A 24295-nucleotide genomic window follows, 5' to 3' on the forward strand; every position below is an offset into this window, starting at 1 on the left:
CCATCCATGGCTGTCACAGCTGTAGACAGTCGTAATAGTTGGCTAATTTGGGGATGGTTAGATCGGAAATTTGTTATTCCTGCAAGGATTCGAAAAGGTTGTTTGTCACCGGAAGTACTAAGGTCTCGCGAAGTGCCGTGACCTACTTACGAGCTCAGTCAAGCACCCCAGCAAGCCTGACTTATCCATCTCTAAAGTCACCTCTTACGAGTGCAGATTGCTTTTGACTTATTCTAACCTTTATAACGTTTTCCTTTTTCGTATTTTAGCTATGCACTGTACTCAATCGAATCTGAACACGACAAACCAGTGATTAATAGTATGAGCAGCGACGTACATAGAAAGATACATACAATGGCTCAACTCACTCGGACCAGTGGGGTTGCATCACACACCTACAGGTTGCTGGAGACCCAACCCGTAATTGTCAAACACTTAACGTACGGGTTGCTGGAGACCCAACCCGTAATTGTCAAACACTTAACGTACATGTTGCTGGAGACCCAACCCGTAATTGTCAAACACTTAACGTACATGTTGCTGGAGACCCAACCCGTAATTGTCAAACACTTAACGTACATGTTGCTGGAGACCCAACCAGGTTGCTGGTTATTGTCAAACACTTAACGTACATGTTGCTGGAGACCCAACCCGTTATTGTCAAACACTTAACGTACATGTTGCTGGAGACCCAACCCGTTATTGTCAAACACTTAACGTACAGGTTGCTGGAGACCCAACCCGTTATTGTCAAACACTTAACGTACAGGTTGCTGGAGACCCAACCCGTAATTGTCAAACACTTAACGTACAGGTTGCTGGAGACCCAACCCGTATTTGCCAAAGACTTAACGTACGGACCTAGCCCGTAAATGTCGAACACTTTATGATGCATGATGTCGTATGTGTCTACAACTATATGGAATCATTTCTGAGTTTATATATGCAGAAAATAAGTCTACTGGGGCAAATTCTACCTAGTGAGTGAGTGAGTTTAGTTCTACGCTCTACACTCAGCAATATTCCAGCTATATGGCGGCGGTCTGTAAATAATCGAGTCTGGACCAGACAATCCAGTGATCAACAGCATGAACATCGATCTGCGAAATTGGGAACCGATGACATGTGTTAACCATGTCAGCGTGCCTGACCACCCGATCCCGTTAGTCGCCTCAAGTACGACAAGCATGGGTTACTGAAGGCACAATCTAACCCGGACCTTAACGGGTAAAATACTACCTATAACTCCACGGGGTATGGCAACTACAAGACAGAAGTGTTAAGGTGGTCGTAAGTGCCATACATTAACAAACGACCATCTTAGCTCTAAGAGAGCTTCGAAAATCTAGGCCCAGGATTTTGAAACATCTCAAACAAAGTTATGTGTTTTGCAAACTGCACAACGTTATCTTATTTTTTTTATTTTCGACAAGCACAGGTTACCTGGGACCTTTTCTAGCTCGAATACCAGGTACGACAGATTGGAATGTCGGAAGTGGGTCAAAGTCAAATGGGTCAACAGCTCCGTCAACGTTGTCGTCGTCCGTGTTCGGCGCTACGATTTTGTTTCAACAACGACTACTTTGACGAACGAGGCCCCAATCAGGTATTCCCTTAAGTGAACGAGTGAATGAACGTTATTTTACGCAGAAAACATCAATATCATATCTCTGTCAAGTAGATCACGACGGCCAGTAAATAATCGGGAGGTGGGGTATCCTAGTGGTTAAAGTGTTCGCTCGTCACGCCTAAGACCCGGGTTCGATTCCCCATATGGGTACAATGTGTGAAAGTCCATTTCTGGTGTCCCCCGATATTGCTGGAATGTTGCTAACAGCGGCGTAAAACTCACTCATTCACTAAGAAAGACAAACCAGTGGTTGATATTACGAACAACATCCTAATCAGCCAGGTCATATTCTATTGTTAAAACACCTGAAGTAATAGTGAAACACAAATTAATTACCACTTTCAAACAGATTCACATGCTAAGGATGTCCGATCTTGTGTATCTCACGCAGTGCTGTTATCCAGCTAGCCACTTATATACATGGTGCCTTTCTATCCACCCTGCCACAAATGCATACAGTATTCAAATTACCAGTCATGTCGTGATTGCATCAGTGAACATTGTCATTTCTATCCATGATGACATAGAACTGACACTGCATGCACGATGCAAGTGCACTTGCAAATCCACAACTAAAAACATAATGATAATATCACGTCAACTTTCTGTACTGGGGTGGTGGGGTAGCCCAGTGGTTATAGCGTTCGCTCGTCACGCCGAAGATCCGGGTTCGATTCCTCACATGGGTACAATGTGTCAAGCCCATTTCTGGTGTCCCCCGCCGTGAGTAAAACCATACTCACTCATCCAAGTAAACGACAACAAAACATCATCTCGCGAGAAACGATTAACGTGAGAACTGCTTACAGAGTTTTTACGAATTGACATTTGGCACAGCAAACTGTCATAATTTTGTTTTAACCCCTTTTCTAACAAATACTGAAAAAACTCCACACTTTGTATCTGAAATTAATAGTAAGATAACACAAGGGCTGTATGTTCGCCGCGCAAGAGGAATTGTTTGGCAGTTCATCAAAACACGAAGGTAAAGGTGTCAAGAAATTGCGTCACAGTCTTAGTATGTACGCATGCGCATGATCCAGGCACGATAAAGCGATGCACTTGACGTACTGAATGACTTGCACGATTTTTAAATGACAGTGTTAGTGTTGGCAACACCTGCTCATGTTGTGTTTCTGAGTTACTGTGTTGTAGAATATGGTTTTGTTTGTTTGCTGTTGAACGCCGCACTCAGCAATATTCCAGCTATATGGCAGCGGTCTGTAAACAATTGAGTCTGGACCAGACAATCCAGTGATTAACAGCATGAGCATCGATCTGCGCAATGAGTGAGCGAGTTTAGTTTTACGCCGCACTCAGCAATATTCCAGCTATATGGCAGCGGTATGTAAACAATTGAGTTTGGACCAGACAATCCAGTGATTAACAGCATGAGCATCGATCTGCGCAATGAGTGAGCGAGTTTAGTTTTACGCCGCACTCAGCAATATTCCAGCTATTGGCAGCGGTCTGTAAACAATTGAGTCTGGACCAGACAACAGTGATCAGCATGAGCATGATTAACAGCAATATCCAGCTTTTGGCAGCGGTCTGTAAACATCGATCCTGCAGCATGAGCATCGATGAGTGAGCGAGTTTAGTTTTACGCCGCACTCAGCAATATTCCAGCTATTGGCAGCGGTCTGTAAACAATTGAGTCTGGACCAGACAATCCAGTGATTAACAGCATGAGCATCGATCTGCGCAATGAGTGAGCGAGTTTAGTTTTACGCCGCACTCAGCAATATTCCAGCTATTGGCAGCGGTCTGTAAACAATTGAGTCTGGACCAGACAATCCAGTGATTAACAGCATGAGCATCGATCTGCGCAATGAGTGAGCGAGTTTAGTTTACGCCGCACTCAGCAATATTCCAGCTATTGGCAGCGGTCTGTAAACAGTGATTAACAGCATGAGCATCGTGCGCAATGAGTGAGCGAGTTTAGTAGCGGTCTGTAAACAATTGAGTCTGGACCAGACAATCCAGTGATTAACAGCATGAGCATCGATCTGCGCAATGAGTGAGCGAGTTTAGTTACGCCGCACTCAGCAATACGCCGCACTCAGCAATATTCCAGCTATTGGCAGCGGTCTGTAAACAATTGAGTCTGGACCAGACAATCCAGTGATTAACAGCATGAGCATCGATCTGCGCAATGAGTGAGCGAGTTTAGTTGTACGCCGCACTCAGCAATAGTCCAGCTATATGGCGGTGGTCTGTAAGTAATCGAGTCTGGACCAGACAATCAAGTGATCAACAGCATAAGCATCGATCTATGTAAGTGGAATACGATGACATGTGTCAACCAAGTCAGCGTGCGAGTGAGTGAGTGATTGAGTGACATCATAAATTAATTTTACCACATACCATAGGCAGAATAATTAAATGGCATATTTTAGTAGGATTACATACAAAGGAAACTTTGCCCTTTATTCCGCTCGCTGACTTGGTTGACACATGTCATCGGTTCCCCATTGCGCAGATCGATGCTCATGCTGTTGATCACTGGATTGTCTGGTCCAGACTCAATTATTTACAGACCGCCGCCATATAGCTGGAATATTGCTGAGTGCGGCGTAAAACTAAACTCACTCACTCACTTATTCCGTGTTACATTGACATCAGCATGATTCGAATTAAGATGCAAATTAAATGAAAAAGTAGTGATTATTTTTCTGAAATAGCCAACGGTGAAGTCCAACGGTATCTTTCTTCAAAGAAATTCCACATGGGGTGTTGCTTTCAGAAATAGTCAAACCTTTTTTTTAAAACATATTTGTGACAACGACGCCGTCATTTACACACGTATTCACATATGTCAGACTGTATATTAGACTATTCAGCTACACTCCAGTAATATCACAGCAGGAACATCAAGGATTTCAATTGGTATTTCGGCATGAGCGAACAATTGAATCCAGAATACCCAAATGGAAATATGGTTTCAAGTATGGTTTAATAATATTCCTGAGACCAGAGACCGAGTCCGTCTCAAAGTCACTGAACCACAATATATTCCTTCCGCCCGGGCCTGTTTACAATGGAAAACTCAAAACGGATCAAGTCTAGATTTTCCTCAAGTTATCTTGGGTGCCATTTAAACTTAATTATTAAGTTCTATCAAAAGTACATTATTTTCAGAGACAAAGCCTTATTCTACGTTTAGCCAAACACAAATTGTATCTCATCGTCTAATCATTAATTTACGATCTGCTTAAATAAATAGATGTCAAGAGAATATCCCAAGTCTCTTCTTTTCTGAAACAACCCTTTCATCCTACGTAAAATCGGAAAAAATGCGATGTACAAGTAATCAACTTAATGGATTCCCTGTACATGTTAGAAAGGAGAAAGTGCGTGTCTTTTTCTGTCACCCAACGTTGTCTATCGAGTATAGGAAGTTCTGAACCTGGACAAGCCCTCCATCAAACGTTCTTTGACACTTGGAATCCAATTAACGTCTCCCACGTCGCGTTGCCTCGCAAGGCATGAGGTCGATAATATCAAAATTGACGGACAGGTCACTTATCCAGTCAGGGTCACCGAAAACGTGACAAACTTGCTAAAACGGCCCTCAGAGCCTCGGAGGGTCACCGAGGGGTCGTATCAAAACCATTTCGGTCTTTTTTTCAAATAACATTATTTTTCACTGAATTTTAAAACAAAAGTGTTATAGTAATATTTAATGACAGCTCCTTAAACGTATATCAAATGGAGTTTGGGCGTTGAGACCGCACCCTTGTCTGAGACAGTGTTTTCAATTTGAAGAGTGGAAAGTGCTTAATTTTAAATTTATGAAAAAAAATGTTTCTCAACACAAAAGCATGAAACTTCGCTTTACAACCAGCTGTTATCGCTTCCTATGTCTATTGGACTGATGGTCTACCAGGAGATCGGACATCGATGCTCATGATGTCAATCACTGGATTGTCTAGTCAGGTCTCGGGTACTGACAAAAACGCCATCTTACAGCTGCAATTATTCTGAGAGCGGCTTTAACAACAAACAAGTGTTTTGTCAGAAAAACACGTCAAAGCAACTGGTTGCTAAGACTTAACAGTAACATACATAATGTTAAGCGGTTGCTCTAGATTCTACATCAACGCATACGAAAACGAATAAGGGTAAACATACAGCTTACAAAACCACCGTTATGCTGAGCCATGAAGAATTCGGTTAATCGAAACTGTTACTGTATACTGACCTTGACCTTTAAGATATCACCCGCTATTGACTGATACAGTCACCAGTTACAGATACTTATACAAAGGCCACAGAAGGTCGTGATCGATACAATACACCAGTATAATGTGCATATTGATGGCAGGGTTCCCAGTCACTGACTGTTTCTTGCGCACTCACTGCATTCTAACCGTATTCTAGTCCGAGGACGGGTTCCCAGTCTGCGCAATAGTTGTATAGTCGAGATAATAGACCACAGCGAATTACAGGGAGAATGATGCAATCGTATTTTCGTCTGAATTCGCTAAACATTTAGTTATTCACGCAAACCAAACTCACTCACTCATCATTAGGCCTCTTTCCCATCTCCCGTGGGGCGGTTGGTTGGCCTAATCAGAGACCATATACCGATCGGTATATGGTCTCTGGCCTAATGGTTCGATTCCCCACATGGGTACAATGTGTGGAGCCCATTTCTGGCGTCCCCCGCCGTGATATTGCTGGAATATTGCCAAAAGCGACCAAACATTTTACTCACTCACTCCCAGTATATCTTTCGGAGATAATATTGCTTACTTTAGCTACATTACTTTCCTTATCAGTACAACAGACATTAAAATACACCCTGCACATAAACCCTCGGCCAACACAGAAACCTGAACAGGAATATTACATGGAACAAGTAGCTTATGGATAACTACAGGCTATAGAATACAATGCCATCATTATGATATTTATTGGCAGATGGTTCGAACCCGGGCCTACTTTACGTATATCGGTATATGGCTTGTGTCCAACGAACATTCCATGCCAAGGACAGTGTTTTAAAGGTCACCAAGCTCTCATTCCAAGAGCTCCTTGATCCACAACTAGGCTTCTCTTATCGTGACTTCTCACTGGGGTGCTAGTCTGTCTCACAGTCCCTGAACCACATTATTCTGCCTACTGTCTAGCCCTCCCTGCAATGACCCGTGAAGGTCCGCGTTAGAATGAACCTTCAGTAACAAACCAATGCTTGTCGTAAGAGGCGACTAACGGAATCGGGTGTTCAGGCTCGCTGACTTGGTTGACAAATGTCATCGGTTCCCAATTGCGCAGATCGATGCTCATGCTGTTGATCACTGGATTGTCTGGTTCAGACTCGATTATTTACAGACCGCCGCCATAGAGCTGGAATATTGCTGGGTGCGGCGTAAAACTAAACTCGCTCACTCACTCACTCCCTGCAATGCTGAAACCACTATCAAGTCTAGATTTCACTAGCTTCTGGAATCTCCCATCTCACTGGCGCTCCTTTTCCATTTAAATGGGTTTATTTGTTACTATCAAAACTATACATATTCAGGGACTAAGCGTTATAGTCTGTTTGCAGTGAAAAACGTACCGATGAATTTCACTTTAAACAAAAAATAAACCAAATAAAGTGAAATTAAGATTGCGTGTCCTCATAAGTTTACCTTGTCAATTGGAAATTTAAGTCTCAGAATTTTATTTAACTTAGGATAGAAGTTGTTTAACAAACGATCATAGATTGAAATCGTTATTATTGGTTTTTATTACAAGGGGGTAAGCGCAGTAGTTGGAACAGTGAAACAAATGCACGTGCGGTACGTGATGAGCGTTAACTTAGACCAACACTACTTGTTCTCGATGTGTGATTTAATGTGCATACCCCCTTGTAATACAAACAAATAGAGCGATTTGAAACTATGATCGTTTGTTAAACAATTTTCATCCTAAGTTGAATATAATTCTGAGATTTAAATGTTCAATTGGCAATGTGAAATTATGAGGATTCGCAACTTTAATTTCACGTTATTCGATTTACATCTTTGTTTAAAGTGAAATTCGTCGGTACGTTTTCTCTGCAAATAGACTATAGTCTATTTGTCTCACAGTCCCTGAACTGCATTATCTGCCATTCCGCCCTACCCTTTGTGCAATGCTATAGCCCTACATCGAGCAATTCTAGATTTCCTCAGGTAATGGATCGCCCATCTCACTGAGGCCCCTTTGCAACTTAATAGGAATTATTGTTTCCATCAAAATATATATTCTGAGACTAAGCATGAGTCTAACCGGTGTGTCTGAAGATAACTTGTTATAACTCCAGTGCAGAAAGGATATTCGGTTGTGACATATTTAGGTCAAGTTACTGAAGGTCCTCTGGCTAATGCTCGTGGCATCTTTTAAGGAGATGAATAGACAAACCAATAATCCCCGAAATAACGTTATCGGTAAGGATTACTGAAAGAATTCTCCCAAGTATAAAGCAATAAAGTATCCTTAGAATGTAAGGGATGGAAACGGGTTGCTGAGACTGAGGAGGTGATGCAATGGTGTTACTGCAGCTGGGAAGAATTGGATGTATAATAAAAGTATATGCCCTAGGGCCTGTCATGGAGACCATGTTGGATCTCCTTGGACATCGAGCGCCATCTAGCGGCAGCTAGACGTGCTGAGCTAACATCCCTGTAACAAAACCCGCGGGAGGGAAGTTTTAATTTGATAAATCATTTGATTGATTCAAATTCCTGTCTTCCAATACGATGCTGCACGGGCGTATTTACTCGCCTTCAGCGGATACAGACTGGATTGAGCAAGACCTTTGTTTGTTCAGGAGTCTGTACCGAGTACGTCCTTGAGAGACAAATACATCTTAATTAACGGTTTATTTATTGCCAGGGACATCTTGCCAGCCTTCATGTGAAGTAAATCGATCATAGATCGATACGTCAGTCGGTGCGATAACAGTTGTTATTCGATTGAACCTCTAAGACACACAGACTCCGGCGCAGTGAAGACGTAACATCACTGTCTCAGGCTAATTTGCATATCACGTGACCGCACTTATTCTAAAATCAGCATAGACTGGTTTAATGCAAGCTTTTCGGTGCGCTCTTCATATTGTTTTTCAGTTGAATATAGATATTCTTTGAGTGTGGTGGGGTGACGTGTTACACGTTTTAGGATGCTTTCTCTGTGAAATTTTCTATGCGTATTTTACCCGGATACGCAGCTTATCTGGGCCTCTGATAAATACCCCACGCAAACACATTATACTGACTCCGAGCCGACCAGTCCTTGTTGTACCCATTAATGCCGAGCGCCAGGCAGGGACCAACAAGTACCATATTTTAACGTCTTTTGGTTACAACACATAACCATCAGCATCACTGACAATAGATGTTATCATACAACCATTGCTCAGTGGGGTAGCCTAGTGGTTAAAGCGTTCGCTGGTCACGCCGAAGACCCTGGTTCGATTTCCAATCAGCATGAATGAATTAAAATATTGGGTCACAGTTTCAGTTGAGCCATGTATGTAAATGACAACATATACAGCTGTATCGATAACAAAACAAACTTGGAATAAACACGATAGACAATGTCAGTAACGCATCGCGATCGGTACGAACATCTATCTCTCAAAATGTAGACACCCACATCTTAGACACCCATATTTTAGAGATTAATTAAGACAACACCCATGGCTGAAATGGAACAGTCCTTATTAGTGTTCCCTGCTTAGTAGGCCTAGCTTGTATTGATCAACAAATGATATCAACTCTACAAGAGGATTACGTTTGAAGATACAAGGCTTCAGTTCAGATAATAAATCTGTGAAAGCTGGCGTGCCCCAAGGTTCCGCTTTAGGACCTCTGCTGTTCATCTATTGTTGATGGTATAGATAGCAACACCCGCCTTTTTGCGGACGATACATCGATATATGTTATAATAGATGATCATATTACAGCAGCCGCAATTATAAATAATGATTTGTCAAATATGTCAGACTGGCCTAAAAATATATGTTATAATAGATGTATGTTATAATAGATGACCTATTACAGCAGCCGCAGACTGGGCTAAAAAGTGGCAAGTTAGTTTTAATGGTGAAACTACTAAAGAAATTGAAAACCATAAACGCTTAGGTATTACACTTCAAAGCGATTGTTCTTGGGAAGTACATATTATTGACATGATAAAGAAACTTAGTCATTTCGAGAGCACCTGTCGTATAATTAAGCCCTGCTAGTTGTAAATTAGTTGTAGCCAGTGGCGTGGGTCAGTTGTTGTCCGACAGACAGTTGTAGTAAACATCTCGTGGCAATAAGGGACCAAACAGTCCAGAATGACCATTGTCCATGCACACAGATCGATACTGATCAATATGAATCTGATGAGACAAGTATAGCCCCGAAGACCTTATGTCTAATTCATAACATTGCCATGGTGACGCCCGAATTCAACATGACAGGTTTAATTTGGATGAATGCACTCCCATTACTATTAACCTTGGCTATCGATTTGTACACATAACTGAAGCTTGGGCAGTACTGATGTGACTGTAAGATAGATTAAACCATTGTCTATTAATGGCTGTGGTTGTTACATCCAATAACAATGTATATATCGCCCGCTGTAGGTAGAATATGACTAACTGTTTGTTAATATGAGTTTGAGGTGAGGTAAAGTGTAATTGAACGCCTTGTTCAAGATAACTGCACTTACATAGCGACGAACATGTATAAGCGTGCGTGCGTGCGTGCGTGCGTGCGTGCGTGCGTGCGTGTGTGTGCTTATACTCGCTCCACCCAATAGCACCTTTTATATGGCTAGTCCGCTGACACACATGCTGCATTTTAACCTGGATACCCCTCAGGCACATTCTGACCCGTGTTGGGGCGATTGGGGGTAGCCTAGTGGTTAAAGCGCCCTCGTCAGGCCGAAGTCCCGGGTTCGATTTCACACATGGGTACAAGATTTGAAACCCATTTCTGTTGTCCCCCGCCGTGATATTGCTGGAATATTGCTAAAACGGCGTAAAAGTAAACTCACTCACTCAATAGATCTCTTGAAAGAGAGTAGTTTCGAAAATATCACAGTCATGGTTTATGTAACAGCATCAAACTGCGACGATACCACGAGGTTGCGAGAAGCCGAGAGCATCCTGCCTCACAGATGGCACCGTCACAAACAAAAACAAGTCCAGTGTAAACACAGGACCACGTGGTACAATCGGAAGTAGGGAATAGGACATTATTCTGGTCAAATTTGGAAAACGTCCTCCACATGTCCACCATAAACCTCTCTGAATGTCATTCACCTGATCAAAGGCCTTTTGATCAAGAGCCGTGAAACGCTCTTTGGAATCTGCGTCTTCTCAGGCAGTGTCTTCAAACATGGACTATATATGAACTGATTGCCTTCTCTATTTCGGGGCGGTGGGGTAGCCTCGTGTTTGAAGCGTTCGCTCGTCACGCCGAAGACCCGGGTTCGATTCCCATCATGGGTAAAGTCTGTGAAATCTGTTTCTGGTGACATTGCTGGAATATTGCTAAAGGCGGCGTAAAATCCAACTTACTCACTCACTCTTCTCTATTTCCATGTGTTTATGTGGGAAACTTAGCAGAATAGAAATTGAATGAATGAATGAATAGAGAAACCCTCGTAATCTGACCACTACATTTACTACTGGGGAGGTAATGTCCGAGATGTGTACTGTTTACAAGGGTCCGTTGTGGACATTTATAAATCTCCACAAACATGCGTTTCATGTTCGCGGCTAAAGTTTATAATCGAGGAAATCTTGGATTCGAACCAACGACCCAACACCACGGGGCTAAGGGACATAACTCTCAATAATGACCAGAGCAGCTTCATACCACGGCAGCAGCTGCCCTATATCGTCAAAAAATACCAGACAGGTCAGAAAACAAATGTACTGAAAGATTAACCATTGGGATTCAATTATTGTGAGATAACCCGATTATTCAATTGATCTGCACGGGCATACATGTAACGTCACATCCATTTGTCAAGACGAATTGCATTTGTATTGATTCCGAACCGAATGCTTGCTATTATTGCATGCTATTCAATAAGCAAATGGATTAATAGAGAATATTATTGCCATATAAAATTACACCATTTATCTCGAAAATATTTAGTTAGGCATGAAAATATTCATTGCCAGCGGGGTTGAAGGTATCAATGTACTGCTGGCCTATATAATCAATTCAATAATCGGATGATGAATGTATTGTATCAGGAGACTTGTTGTCACCCTGCCTGGAAGTGAGTGAGTGAGTTTAGTTTTACGCCGCACTCAGCAATATTCCAGCTATATGGCGGCGGTCTGTAAATAATTGAGTCTGGACCAGACAATCCAGTGATCAACAGCATGAACATCGATCTGCGCAATTGGGAACCGATTACATGTGTCAACCAAGTCAGCGAGCCTGACCACCCGATCCCGTTAGTCATCTCTTACCTGCCTGGAAGTAGGCACTAGTGGGGAAACATTTCAGCTCGGAGTCTGCGTAGTGCGTCTGCGTTGGGTAACCATGGTAAACTGCACATGCATAGTTCTAACAGCATACCCGGTCATGCTTTGTTTGTGAAAGTAACTGATAAAGGGATTTCATTTCATCGGTTAAGAGTGAGTGAGTGAGTATGTTTTTAAGCCGCTTTTAGCAACATTCCAGCAATACACGAGAAATGGCCTTCACACTCTTTAACCATGAGGGAAATCGCACCAAGGTCACCGTCCAGACGAGCGAACGCTTTAACCACTAGGCTACCCTGCTACCTTTACAACCTACGTCAGGGTAACAGAAGCCTCCTTGTTCTTCGTAACAGTAATGGCACGTCTCTTGCTTCAGCAAATCCACAAGACTGGGTGAATAGTCTTGCATTGATCGGCCGAGCTACCGGGGATGTTTTAGAAGCCGAACAATTAAAACGTGAAGTTGTCACGATAATGGGCACTTGGAAAGCAACTCCGGGATTATGAAGCTCAAGAAACTTCGATTTTGTGGTTGAACTGAGTTGGCGTAGTTTGTTTCTGAACTCAAACGAAAGCACGGAATGGTGCAAATGTATGGGGGCGGTGAGGTGGCTGTCGGTTGATGTGGCTGCTGAAGACAAGGGACAATAACAGTTCGCAGCACTACGTCATTCGTAAGCCAGTGATATAGTATCGAGATACAATAGGCCGTAGAGTTACGAACGCTTCGTGGATCGTGACCCAGGGCCCCGCTCGACAAAAGCGATCGTAGAGCTCCGATCATCGTAAGTCTACGTTAAAGAAGGGAGTTACGATCACCTCAGTACTACGATCGCCTTGTGGAGCGGGAACCTGGTTCCGGTTTTTCCAAAGCGATCGTAGCACTACGAATCTAGTAAGTACATGTTAAACTTTACGACAGTCGTAGTTTTACGATGTTGAAATCTGCCATTCCTTATGGCATCCTGCATCAAAATGGCGGGAATATTACAGAAAGCAGCGTAAATATACACTCTCACGTGACACAGCAACGTCAATCAATAGATGTTTTGTCAGCCGCTTTAACATTATTTTGATTATATCATTTATTTCACTTGATATTAATCAAAGCCCGAACGTTTGAAGGAATCCGGCTATTTACATTAATTATTCAATAGCGATTTATCTGGTCGCTTGGTCAATAGTTCGTGAATGTTACGTAACACCAGTCAGCAATATACCAGCTGTTTCACGGTGGCCAGTAATTGTAAACACAGCATGAAGTCAGACAAGTAACGGGAAAACAATGCAGTCAGACAAGCCTGATCAGCATGTGTCCGTTTGTACGTTCATGAGACCCGTGGCCTTGTTATTTGAGACGGATCAGATCAAGTGAGTCAGTCAGGCACAGCTTTAGCCTGCTTTTAACACCACTCCAGCAATATTATGACAACGGATACCAGAAAAAGGCTTTACGCATTGTAACCATACGGGGAATCGAATTCAAATCTTCGGCATGACGAGCTGTATCGACTATGCCACCCCACCATATGATAAAGGACCTGGGTGCCATTATACAAAACAACCTTAGCGCTAAACTGCCTTAAGGCTATGTTAAGGTATGGGAGCTACGATCACCTTAGCGCTACGACGGTTGTAAGTCTATGTTAAGGTATGGGAGTTACGATCACCTTAGCGCTACGACAGCTGTAAGTCTATGTTAAGGTATGGGAGTTACGATCACCTTAGCGCTACGACAGTTGTAAGTCTATGTTAAGGTATGGGAGTTACGATCACCTTAGCGCTACGACAGTTGTAAGTCTATGTTAAGGTATGGGAGTTACGATCACCTTAGCGCTACGACAGTTGTAAGTCTATGTTAAGGTATGGGAGTTACGATCACCTTAGCGCTACGACAGTTGTAAGTCTATGTTAAGGTATGGGAGTTACGATCACCTTAGCGCTACGACAGCTGTAAAGTCTATGTTAAGGTATGGGAGTTACGATCACCTTAGCGCTACGACAGTTGTAAGTCTATGTTAAGGTATGGGAGTTACGATCACCTTAGCGCTACGACAGTTGTAAGTCTATGTTAAGGTATGGGAGTTACGATCACCTATAGCGCTACGACAGTTGTAAGTCTATGTTAAGGTATGGGAGTTTACGATCACCTTAGCGTTACGACAGTTGTAAGTCTATGTTAAGGTATGGGAGTTACGATCACCTTAGCGCTACGACAGTTGTAAGTCTATGTTAAGGTATGGGAGTTACGATCACCTTAGCGCTACGACAGTTGTAAGTCTATGTTAAGGTATGGGAGTTACGATCACCTTAGCGCCACGACAGTTGTAAGTCTATGTTAAGGTATGGGAGTTACGATCACCTTAGTTGTAAGTCATTTGTAAGTCTATGTTAAGGTATGGGAGTTACGATCACCTTAGCGCTACGACAGTTGTAAGTCCATGTTAAGGTATGGGAGTTTCGGTCACCATAGCGCTAAGATCCCTTTGTACAAGGGCACCCTGGTTGGAGAGATCGAATCACGGATTCGAACCCGTAATCAGAACATCTTAACGCAAAGCGAATTGCAGCGCCCACCATCATTTGACAGTTTTGATGTGCACTCGAGTCCTAACATCGGAAAAGAAATCGAGTGAAAACGCATTTTGAATGTCAGTCGGACCACACAGACATCTGAACAACATTGCCTAAGCCGAGACGATCGGATTGATTTTCAATGATCGTGTTCCATACACATATCAACAGACAGGCACCCAGTTTGAATGACACAATCGGAACACTTCGGGCACTGATTTATCAGGTATGATATATGGAGGCTGACACACGATCTGACATTACGCTCGATCAATGTCTCCAGTGACATTATTTTGAAAATCAAACAAGTAACAGGTTTCCTAGGTAGCGTGCTCTTCTGCCAGGGCGTTACCACGCTTCAGCAATAAAACAGCTCGATATAGCCACTGATGTGGAACGGTCTCATAGTCTAAATATCTTCGACTGCGCATGCGTGGTGAGCGATTTGCACTGGTCTCTGTTGTATATGCTACGCTATGTTGTGAGTTCACCACAGCAAAACTGGCACAGAGAATGATTGATTAAAGCGCCAGTTGTCGCTCTGAATATTCCTCTCACAAACATCGGTTTTTAGCCTGAAATGGTTATTCCTTCAGAGAACGTAAAGCTGATACGAAAAGACAGATCCCAGTGTGATGAGATGAGAAATGCATCCAGCATGCCATTTCCACGCGGTAATAAAAACACGTAGACATCAACTGTCGTCTTATTGTAATGTGTATTGATTGATTGATTGAGTGAGTGAGTATGGTTTAACGCCGCTTTTAGCAATATTCCAGTAATATCACGGCGGGGGACACCAGAAATGGGCTTCACACATTGTGCCCATGTGGGGTATCGAACCCAGAGGAACCCGCTATCGCTATGTAGGTTAAAAATAGACCATAGATCTACACGCACGTCATATATATATATAGATAGAGTACCTACACAGCGATAACGGGCTCCTGTGATCGAACCCGGGCCTTCGGCGTGACAAGCGAACGATTTAACCACTATGCTACCCCGCCGCCCCGTAATGTTTATGGAAATAACATCGAAATAATATGAATTCTAAATCATTAGTATCCTGAACGACTAACCTGATACCTTATTGCTGAAGGTTATACCATTCTTATATATGTAGGGGCGGTGAAGTAGCCTAGTGGTTAAAGCGTCCGCTCTTCACGCCGAAGACCCGAGTTCGATTCCCCACATGGGTACAATGAGTGAAGCCCATTTCTGGTGTCCCCCGCCATGAAATTGCTGTAATATTGCTAAAAGCGGTGTAAAACCAAGTGACCTTTTTACCAAGAGGATGACTGGTCCCTTACCAAATCTCCGTGTCAATTTGAAGTCGGATTCACACCAGGCAAAGAAGTGGTCTATAGCTTGGGCAACGACCCACAATGTCGGCAGAATCACATGAAGGTTCAACAGCTGAGACTGGTGGTCTTAGATACATATCTCTGTAAACGGTATTCATCCTCAGAAGTCACTGTACACAATAGACCTGCATTCAGCAATCGACATAGTGCCTAATTTGTGTGTCATGGCAAGGTAAATTCTGAAATGGCACAGATGAAATATTTCAATTTGCCCTGGCGCTAAGACTAAAATTAAAGAAGTATAACCATGATTCATATAATAGAAAATACGATAAATTGGACCAACTCAAATTATTCAAAATGTATTTTTGCACCCCATCTATCGGTAACACTCCACCTCACAGCTTAACATAGGCATGGCTGTTTTGATTGTGATTGCGCATAACAGGAAATCATGTTCTGGATGATAACATAGTTTGTGGGTAAGTTTATGGGTCCAGGACACATGAAGCTGAGCGCTCAAGTTTACAGGTTGACATGAAATTGAAATGACATAATAGTTGTGTTTCAAGTTTAACTGGATCATCAAAAGGTATTGGGATATTTATTTTTACAAAGGCACTCCTAAATTGTCTGCCTGGTGCCTTATTGCACCCTTAACAAATTGCGGAGCCTTGGGGTAGCCTAGTGGTTAAAGCGTTCGCTCGTCACGCCGAAGTCACGGGTTCGATTCCCCACATGGGTACAATGTGTGAAACCCATTTCTGGTGTCCCACGCCGTGATATTTCTGGAATATTGCTAAAAGCGCCTTAAAACTACACTCAATCACTCACTTGAGTAATGCTTATCTATTTTTGGTATTGATTCGTCTCTGACGACACGGCTTTTAAAGTGGGCGAATCGTGCCCCCATGAGGGTGTCATCATTGCATAATGCCTCCATCAGCTGGTCGCACTGCTTCGAGAAAAATCAATAAAATCGATCTATCATGTAAATCTGTCTCCGTGACTACTTCATTGCATGCAATATGCCGATATAATTCTGTTCATAAAAAGCGCGAGTCGTCTGAAGCATAAAAACATGGACGCCATTAATGACCCTTTTTATCGAGATATGAGGTGGTTGACTTAAAGTGAATCCCCCGATGCTTCAAATGTGCAGTTTATCAAAATATGACAACTTAGCACATAATGGTGAACAACAAATCGCTTCTATGTGCACTGCTCCCTCTTCTCTCACTTTACCTCCTCTTTTCGATTTTTGTTTACCAATATTCCAGCTATATGACGGCGGTTTTTAAATAATCAAATCTGGACCAGACAATCTAGTGACTGACTAAGCAGCAACCCATGCTTGTCGTAAGAGGCGACTAACGGGATCGGGTGGTCGGGCTCGCCGACTTGGTTGACACATGTATCCAAAATGACCATGATGTCAATCACTGGATTGTCTGGACCAGAATCAATCATTTACATACCGCTGTCTTAAAGATGGTATATTGCTGAGTGCGGCGTGCGTTAAACACTAACGAAACCAAATCCACCTCGACATACATGTATAACTCGAATACTCTTTATACTCAATCACTAATCCGGACAATTAAACAGGGTCCGGTTTAACGAGGACACACAGTCGTCAGTAAACTCGATATAACCGCTGACGAAGCGAAAAACCCGACACTGCAAACCCTGATATTTGAGTGATGTTTTTACTTTGACACAGCGAGCAACAGAACGCTGATTCTAAATATTTTACTTCGAGTAACTCTTGGAGTCAAATTATTATCCCAAATCCACATTAGCTTCGGGTGTTTGTTCTTTAATTCTTTTCCATAAATAAAATTATTATTCACTGCACGTTCACACAACACAACAACTTTTGGGTCAAAACAAACAATCACTGTACGGGCAGTGATTCAGCCCCATGCACAGTGACATGGTGTTGCCCTCACAGCACTCATGGATTTTAAAGGTCAAGATCTTTCTGTCGCGTGTGAATCTGTCGCTAAGGACGCAGCTGACTGCCTGGTGAATGCCTGACTGATAGGTGATAAGATGTGTTACCAGAACAAACAGACAAATCGATCGACAGACTGGAACCGCCACAGAAGATTCTGCGACGGAATTCCTGGCTCTCGGGATAATCCCACAGCACCGCCAGCTGCTGTCGAGAATAGTTGTATTTATTGGGTGTAAGCGAGTGTCTGCAATATTTGTGAGTTAGTGATGAGTTATTTCATAAAAGGACGATCCTAATGGGGATGTGAATGTTTATATTGTTCATTTGCAGTAACCACGAACAGAATAGCTGTAAATATTACAGTTCTGTCAAACTCCCAGGATCCAGATGATTTCTAAGGGGTGATTAATACTATACATATGGATAAGGCTGCAGCGAGTACGATCGACGATATACCGCATACTACCATACGATTATCGGAATACAAGACAATGATAGAGATATACACGCACGTGCGCGTCCGCTTTTATCCGACATCACGACGATTCGATATGCTATAATCACTCCCTCATTCATTCTTTCACTCACCCATCCATCTATTTATCCGCTCACCCATCCATCCATTCACTCACTCATCCATCCATTCACTCACCCATCCATCTTTTTATCCACTCACCCATCCATTCACTCACTCACCCATCCATCTATTTATCCACTCACCCATCCATTTATTTATCTACTCACCCATCCATTCACTCACCCATCCATCCATCTATTTATCCACTCACCCATCCATTCACTCACCCATCCATCCATCTATTGATACACTCACCCATCCATTCACTCACCCATCCATCTTTTTATCCACTCACCCATCCATTCACTCACTCACCCATCCATCTATTTATCTACTCACCCATCCATCTATTTATCCACTCACCCATCCATTCACTCCACCCATCCATCTATTTATCCACTCACCCATCCATTCACTCACTCACCCATCCATTCACTCACCCATCCATCCATTCACCCATCCATCTATTTATCCACTCACCCATCCATTCACTCACTCACCCATCATCCATTCACTCACTCATCCATCCATTCGCTTACTCACCCATTCATTTATATACTCGACACGTGAAGATCCGGGTTAGAATTGATCTACAGTAAACCATGCTTGTAAGAGGCGACTAACGGGATCGGGTGGTCAGGCTCGCTGACCCTTGACACATGTCATCGAATCCCTATTGCGTAGATCGATGCTCAACACTGGATTGTCTGGCCCAGACTCGATTATTTACAGACCGCCGTCATATAGCTGGAATATTGCTGAGTGCGGCGTAAAACAGCAAACAAACAATCCAATTTACATACTCACCTATCCATTCACTCACTCACTCACACCACATAGCAAATGTCGATTTTGCTATCAGTAGTATCGCGACCCTGCTATCGAAAAATGTGTCATATCTCGAAGCCCCACATATGACATAGACATTACACTTAAATATACGCCAGATATCATTAATGTAACAGTACAAAATATTGAAACACGAGCCAGATGCATTCCCGACAGACGTTCGAGAGACATAATAATCAATAAACGAGGTTTGGAATACATCTAAACATAAGCGATTAATTGGTGACTTGTTGGTACAGTGATGTCAATGACTTTCATACCGTTCTTACAACGAGGGTTACGACCGAAAAGTCCTTTAAAACTTTCACACATGTTGGGATACGAACCCGAACGTTTAGCGTGACGACCGAGCGCATTTATCACGCTACTCTTACGCACGATAGGCACGAATATTGCGAATTATTTTGATATAAAAAATATTTGCTGAATCGGCCCCGTTATTACACAAAACAAGCTTGACGTATCAGTCTAATCTATCTGGCTATCCCATTATATGGAAGAATCAGAGGTACTTGTAAATAGTGCTGTGACGATATATCGTAGTATCGATAATCGTGATACTTTATCTGACGATAAATATATCGATACGTGTTTTCGCATCGTGATATGTATCGTTGACCTTAAAATTGTTAATTTTCATTAGATATTGACGGTTAAGTCAAAATTTCTTACTATTAAAATATGATTTTTAAAGAAAATAACTAAAGAAGGCATAACGTGATATGCATCGAATCGAATCGTATCGTTCCAAGATATCGCGATACGTATCGTATCGTGAAATTTCTGTATCGTCTCACCTCTACTTGTAAAGTTACACTCCTGTTGTCTATTATCATCAACAGTATTCCACGGTCATTACGAAGGGGTGTATTTCAATTAAACGTGTGTCGTGAACGCTACAAGTTGTGAACATGAACACAATACTGGTTGATGACAAGACACGTTTGGCCAGGAACACCACTGGTTGATAGTCGTGGGGCCTGGGCAGTAACACCACTGGCTGTTAGCAATACCTGCGAATGGGATAGGAACACCACTGGGTGTTACCATGATCAACGAATGGGCCAATAACACCACTGGTTGTTAGTGGTGGTTCAGAAACACCAATTGCTGTTGGCATGGACACCGAATGGGCAAGGACCACACTTTAATGTGCGCATGAACAACGAATGGTTCAGAAACACCATTGGCCATTAGCATGAACAACGAATGGTCCAGGAACACCACTGTCTGTTAGCGTGAACAACGAATGGTTCAGAAGCATCATTGGCCATTAGCATGAACAACGAATGGTCCAGGAACACCATTGACTGTTAGCATGAACAACAAATTGCCCAGGAACACCATTGACTGTTAGCATGACCAACGAATGGTCCAGGACACCATTGACTGTTAGCATGACCAATGAATGGTCCAGGAACACCATTGACTGTTAGCATGAACAACGAATGGTCCAGGAACACCATCGACTGTTAGCATGAACAACGAATGGTCCAGGACACCATTGACTGTTAGCATGAACAACGAATGGTCCAGGAACACCATTGACTGTTAGCATGAACAACGAATGGTCCAGGACACCATTGACTGTTAGCATGAACAACGAATGGTCCAGGACACCATTGACTGTTAGCGTGAACAACGAATGATCCAGGACACCATTGACTGTTAGCATGAACAACGAATGGTCCAGGACACCATTGACTGTTAGCATGAACAACGAATGGTCCAGGACACCATTGGCCATTAGCATGAACAACAAATAGCCCAGGAACACCATTGTCTGTTAGCATGAACAACGAATGGTCCAGGAACACTGGGCCTGGTATTTAAGCATTCGATACAGGGAATTGGTTACAGCTGTAATGAATCACGAGGGCCGTAATATGAAGATGATGTGTTTCATGACATGACTACCTATCACATTACTTTCATTAATATGCGTCTACATACGTCACTGAACATAGATACACAGGCCACTGCTATAATGAAATCTCTATGCGGCTCAAGGGTATTCTGGATTAGACAAGGGCCCCAGACAACCCATGTTGGTGGTGAGAGGCGACCCGTGGAGTTCTAGGTTAGGTCTTCAGCAACCTATGCTTGTCATAAGAGACGACCTGTGAAGATCCGGGTTAGAAATGATCTTCAGCAACCCACTTGTTGTAGGAGGCGACTAACGGGATCGGGTGGTCAGGCTCGCTGACTTGGTTGACACATGTCATAGTATTCCCGTTGTGTAGAACGATGTTCATGCTGTTGATCACTGGATTGTCTGGTCCAGACTTGATTATTTACAGACCGCCGCCGTATAGCTCGAATATTGCTGAGTGCGGGGTGTAACAACAACCAAACCAAAATGTGAGAGACGACTAACGGGATCGGGTGGTCGCTGACTTGGTTGATGCAGGTCATGTTATCCAAATTGAGTGAAATCGATGCTCATGATGTCAATCACTTGATTGTCTAGTTATGACGCGATTAGTTACAGACCGCCGCCATACAGCAGGACAGCTGCCGAGAACTGGATTAGACAACAAACAACCGTACGAGCCGAAAGAATGGATTGGGTTGTCCGGCTCGATGACTTGGTTGATTGGGTGAGAACGTACCCAGTCAGCGTTGATCTTTGCGCACCGTATCGATCACGGGATGTTATGGTCCATTACGGACGGAAGGACAATAAAAGAGGGAACGATGGACGGTCGAAGAGGACGGAATGATGAAGGGAATATCGGGAAGATCTGGATGGAAGGATGGAAGAGGAGGGACGAATAAAAGAAAGGGAATGAAAGAAAGAAGATGGGGAAAGATGAAGGATGGACGAACCGGAAGAGAAAAGATCCAGATGGGGTAGGAAGATGAGAGACGACTAAAGATGGAGAAGAACATCACCAATATCCTTTCTTCCCACTACTATAAGAAAAACCCTCATCATGAATCACCGCGAACTATCTCGAATAACATACAATATTATCAACTCATATTTCCAGCATAGTTTAACATGGCTATATTCACGCACTCAAGCGGAACGTACACTGGAGGTATCTCACCGTGAAGGAAACAAACAGGTGTCTTCCGCCACCATTCTCCTTATAATGAGGGCGACCCCCCGTACAGATGTTCTACGACGTACACAAACTCACGATGGGGTTTTAGCCAAACGTTGTTATCATATAAATGACATCATTCATAACATACAATATTCCTGGTTTGGTCACCTTGTCTTATTTGTAACCTGATCAAACGGACCAAAAAAAATTAATTTGACAGTTGTACCCAATCCTTTTTCACGCTGGTTAGTAGTAAACACTCCAACCGTCTCTACTCGTTACCATAGGATCGATATGTAACAAAAACATGTGTCATGAATTCGTAATTCATACACAACCTGGCTTTCACTATAATGAATTCCAACAGTGGTAACCATCTTGGTGACCATGTCTGACCACAACACAAAGAAGCCCCCCCATCACTGATGTCCGAATCGACGCATTAAAGATGCGACGACGGCCGTTGCCTTAGAAACACCATACTTCAAGGAGGGAATCAAAAATGGCGATAACAGATGAAAGGTACTCACCACTCGTGTAATATGGTATCCGGTGAAATAACCAATGTTGTTACGTTTTCCCCGACATCAGTGAGCCGGGCTGTGATCATATGCTGTACACTACCAACAATGACTGGATGCAGGCGTGCGCTGAGCACGTGACCACCCCTGCCTTAGAAATCAGCTGATCAGTTATGAGGAAACAGCGCGATTGCTGGAAAATCTGTGTCTCACAGCCCAAAGGTTAAATAATTTTACCTTTCAGTAAACATGTTTTTGACGTGTCAGACATACAGGCGCACATATCACCTTACAAAAACCCTCACACCCAGAACGACAAAGGATTCGCGTTATAACGGGGATTTATAACGGTGACGGACGAAGTCGGTTATACATATGGGAAAGGATGCGCGTGAGATTATTCTGGTTCGTTCGATGGAATTTCAGGTGTTGGTGACACATTTCTGATTCCTTTTCGTCTTCACAGTTATTTCGTTTGTCGTCAGCGAAACCTTTAAGCGAGCATTTATTAACACTCCATATAACTGCGCAGTGAACGCAAAACAGGTGGGCTTTGTTCTATTTTTAGACTCGTTGTAACCCGGCGGTGTTAAAGGTCAAACTATATACCTCCGCTGTCTGGGCGACGACGACATGGGGTGTCGTGTTATAAACTGTATAAATATGGACATTTACTTTTGATTTTATCTGAATGTAACATGGTAGTTATATATAGTCAACTCGCTGAATACCGAGTTATTTTTCTAGCCCACATTTTCATGTTTTTAAAAGTGTGAGTTGAGTGAGTGAGTGAGTGAGTTTAGTTTTACGCCGCACTCAGCAATATTCCAGCTATATGGCGGCGGTCTGTAAATAATCGAGTCTGGACCAGACAAGCCAGTGATCAACAGCATGAGCATCGATCTGCGCAATTGGGAACCGATGACATGTGTCAACCAAGTCAGCGAGCCTGACCACCCGATCCCGTTAGTCGCCTCTTACGACAAGATAGTCGCCTTTTTATGGCAAGCACATGGGTTGCTGAAGACCTATTCTACCCCGGATCTTCACGGGTCTGTTTTTAAAAGAAAATTAATGAGGTGCCGCGCGAACGCAATTCTTGCACAATCTTTTCCCCTGTTTTTAAAAGAAAAGATTGTGCAAGAATTGCGTTCGGCACTCCTCATTAATTACATCCGTCTATAAAACTACACAGAGAAGTAAAACAATAAATTTCCCATTTCCCATTGAAAATACTATACGGCTGACAAATAACAGACACTGGTAAGTGTAGAATAAATTTCTACGGTTTTGGGTGGTGGTGGTGGTGGTGGGGTTTTGTTGGTTTTGTTTTAACATTGTTATTTTTAT

The 24295-nt window shown here is 42.9% G+C and overlaps 1 protein-coding gene across 1 annotated transcript in view; it reads right to left on the reverse strand.

Moving 5' to 3' along the window:
• The window catches only part of LOC124252802 (monocarboxylate transporter 12-like), a 67058-nt gene extending 43964 nt beyond the window's left edge, over positions 1-23094 (reverse strand). Inside the window, exon 1 of the mRNA XM_046686470.1 lies at positions 22955-23094. The gene's annotated coding sequence lies outside the window, so the exon portion shown is untranslated. The remainder of the gene's footprint in view (positions 1-22954) is intronic.
• Positions 23095-24295: the final 1201 nt, after the last annotated feature.

The sequence above is a fragment of the Haliotis rubra genome, unplaced genomic scaffold (genome assembly GCF_003918875.1).
Source record: "Haliotis rubra isolate DU_JTF1 unplaced genomic scaffold, ASM391887v1 Scf524, whole genome shotgun sequence".
In the NCBI taxonomy this organism is placed as follows: Eukaryota; Metazoa; Mollusca; class Gastropoda; order Lepetellida; family Haliotidae; genus Haliotis; species Haliotis rubra.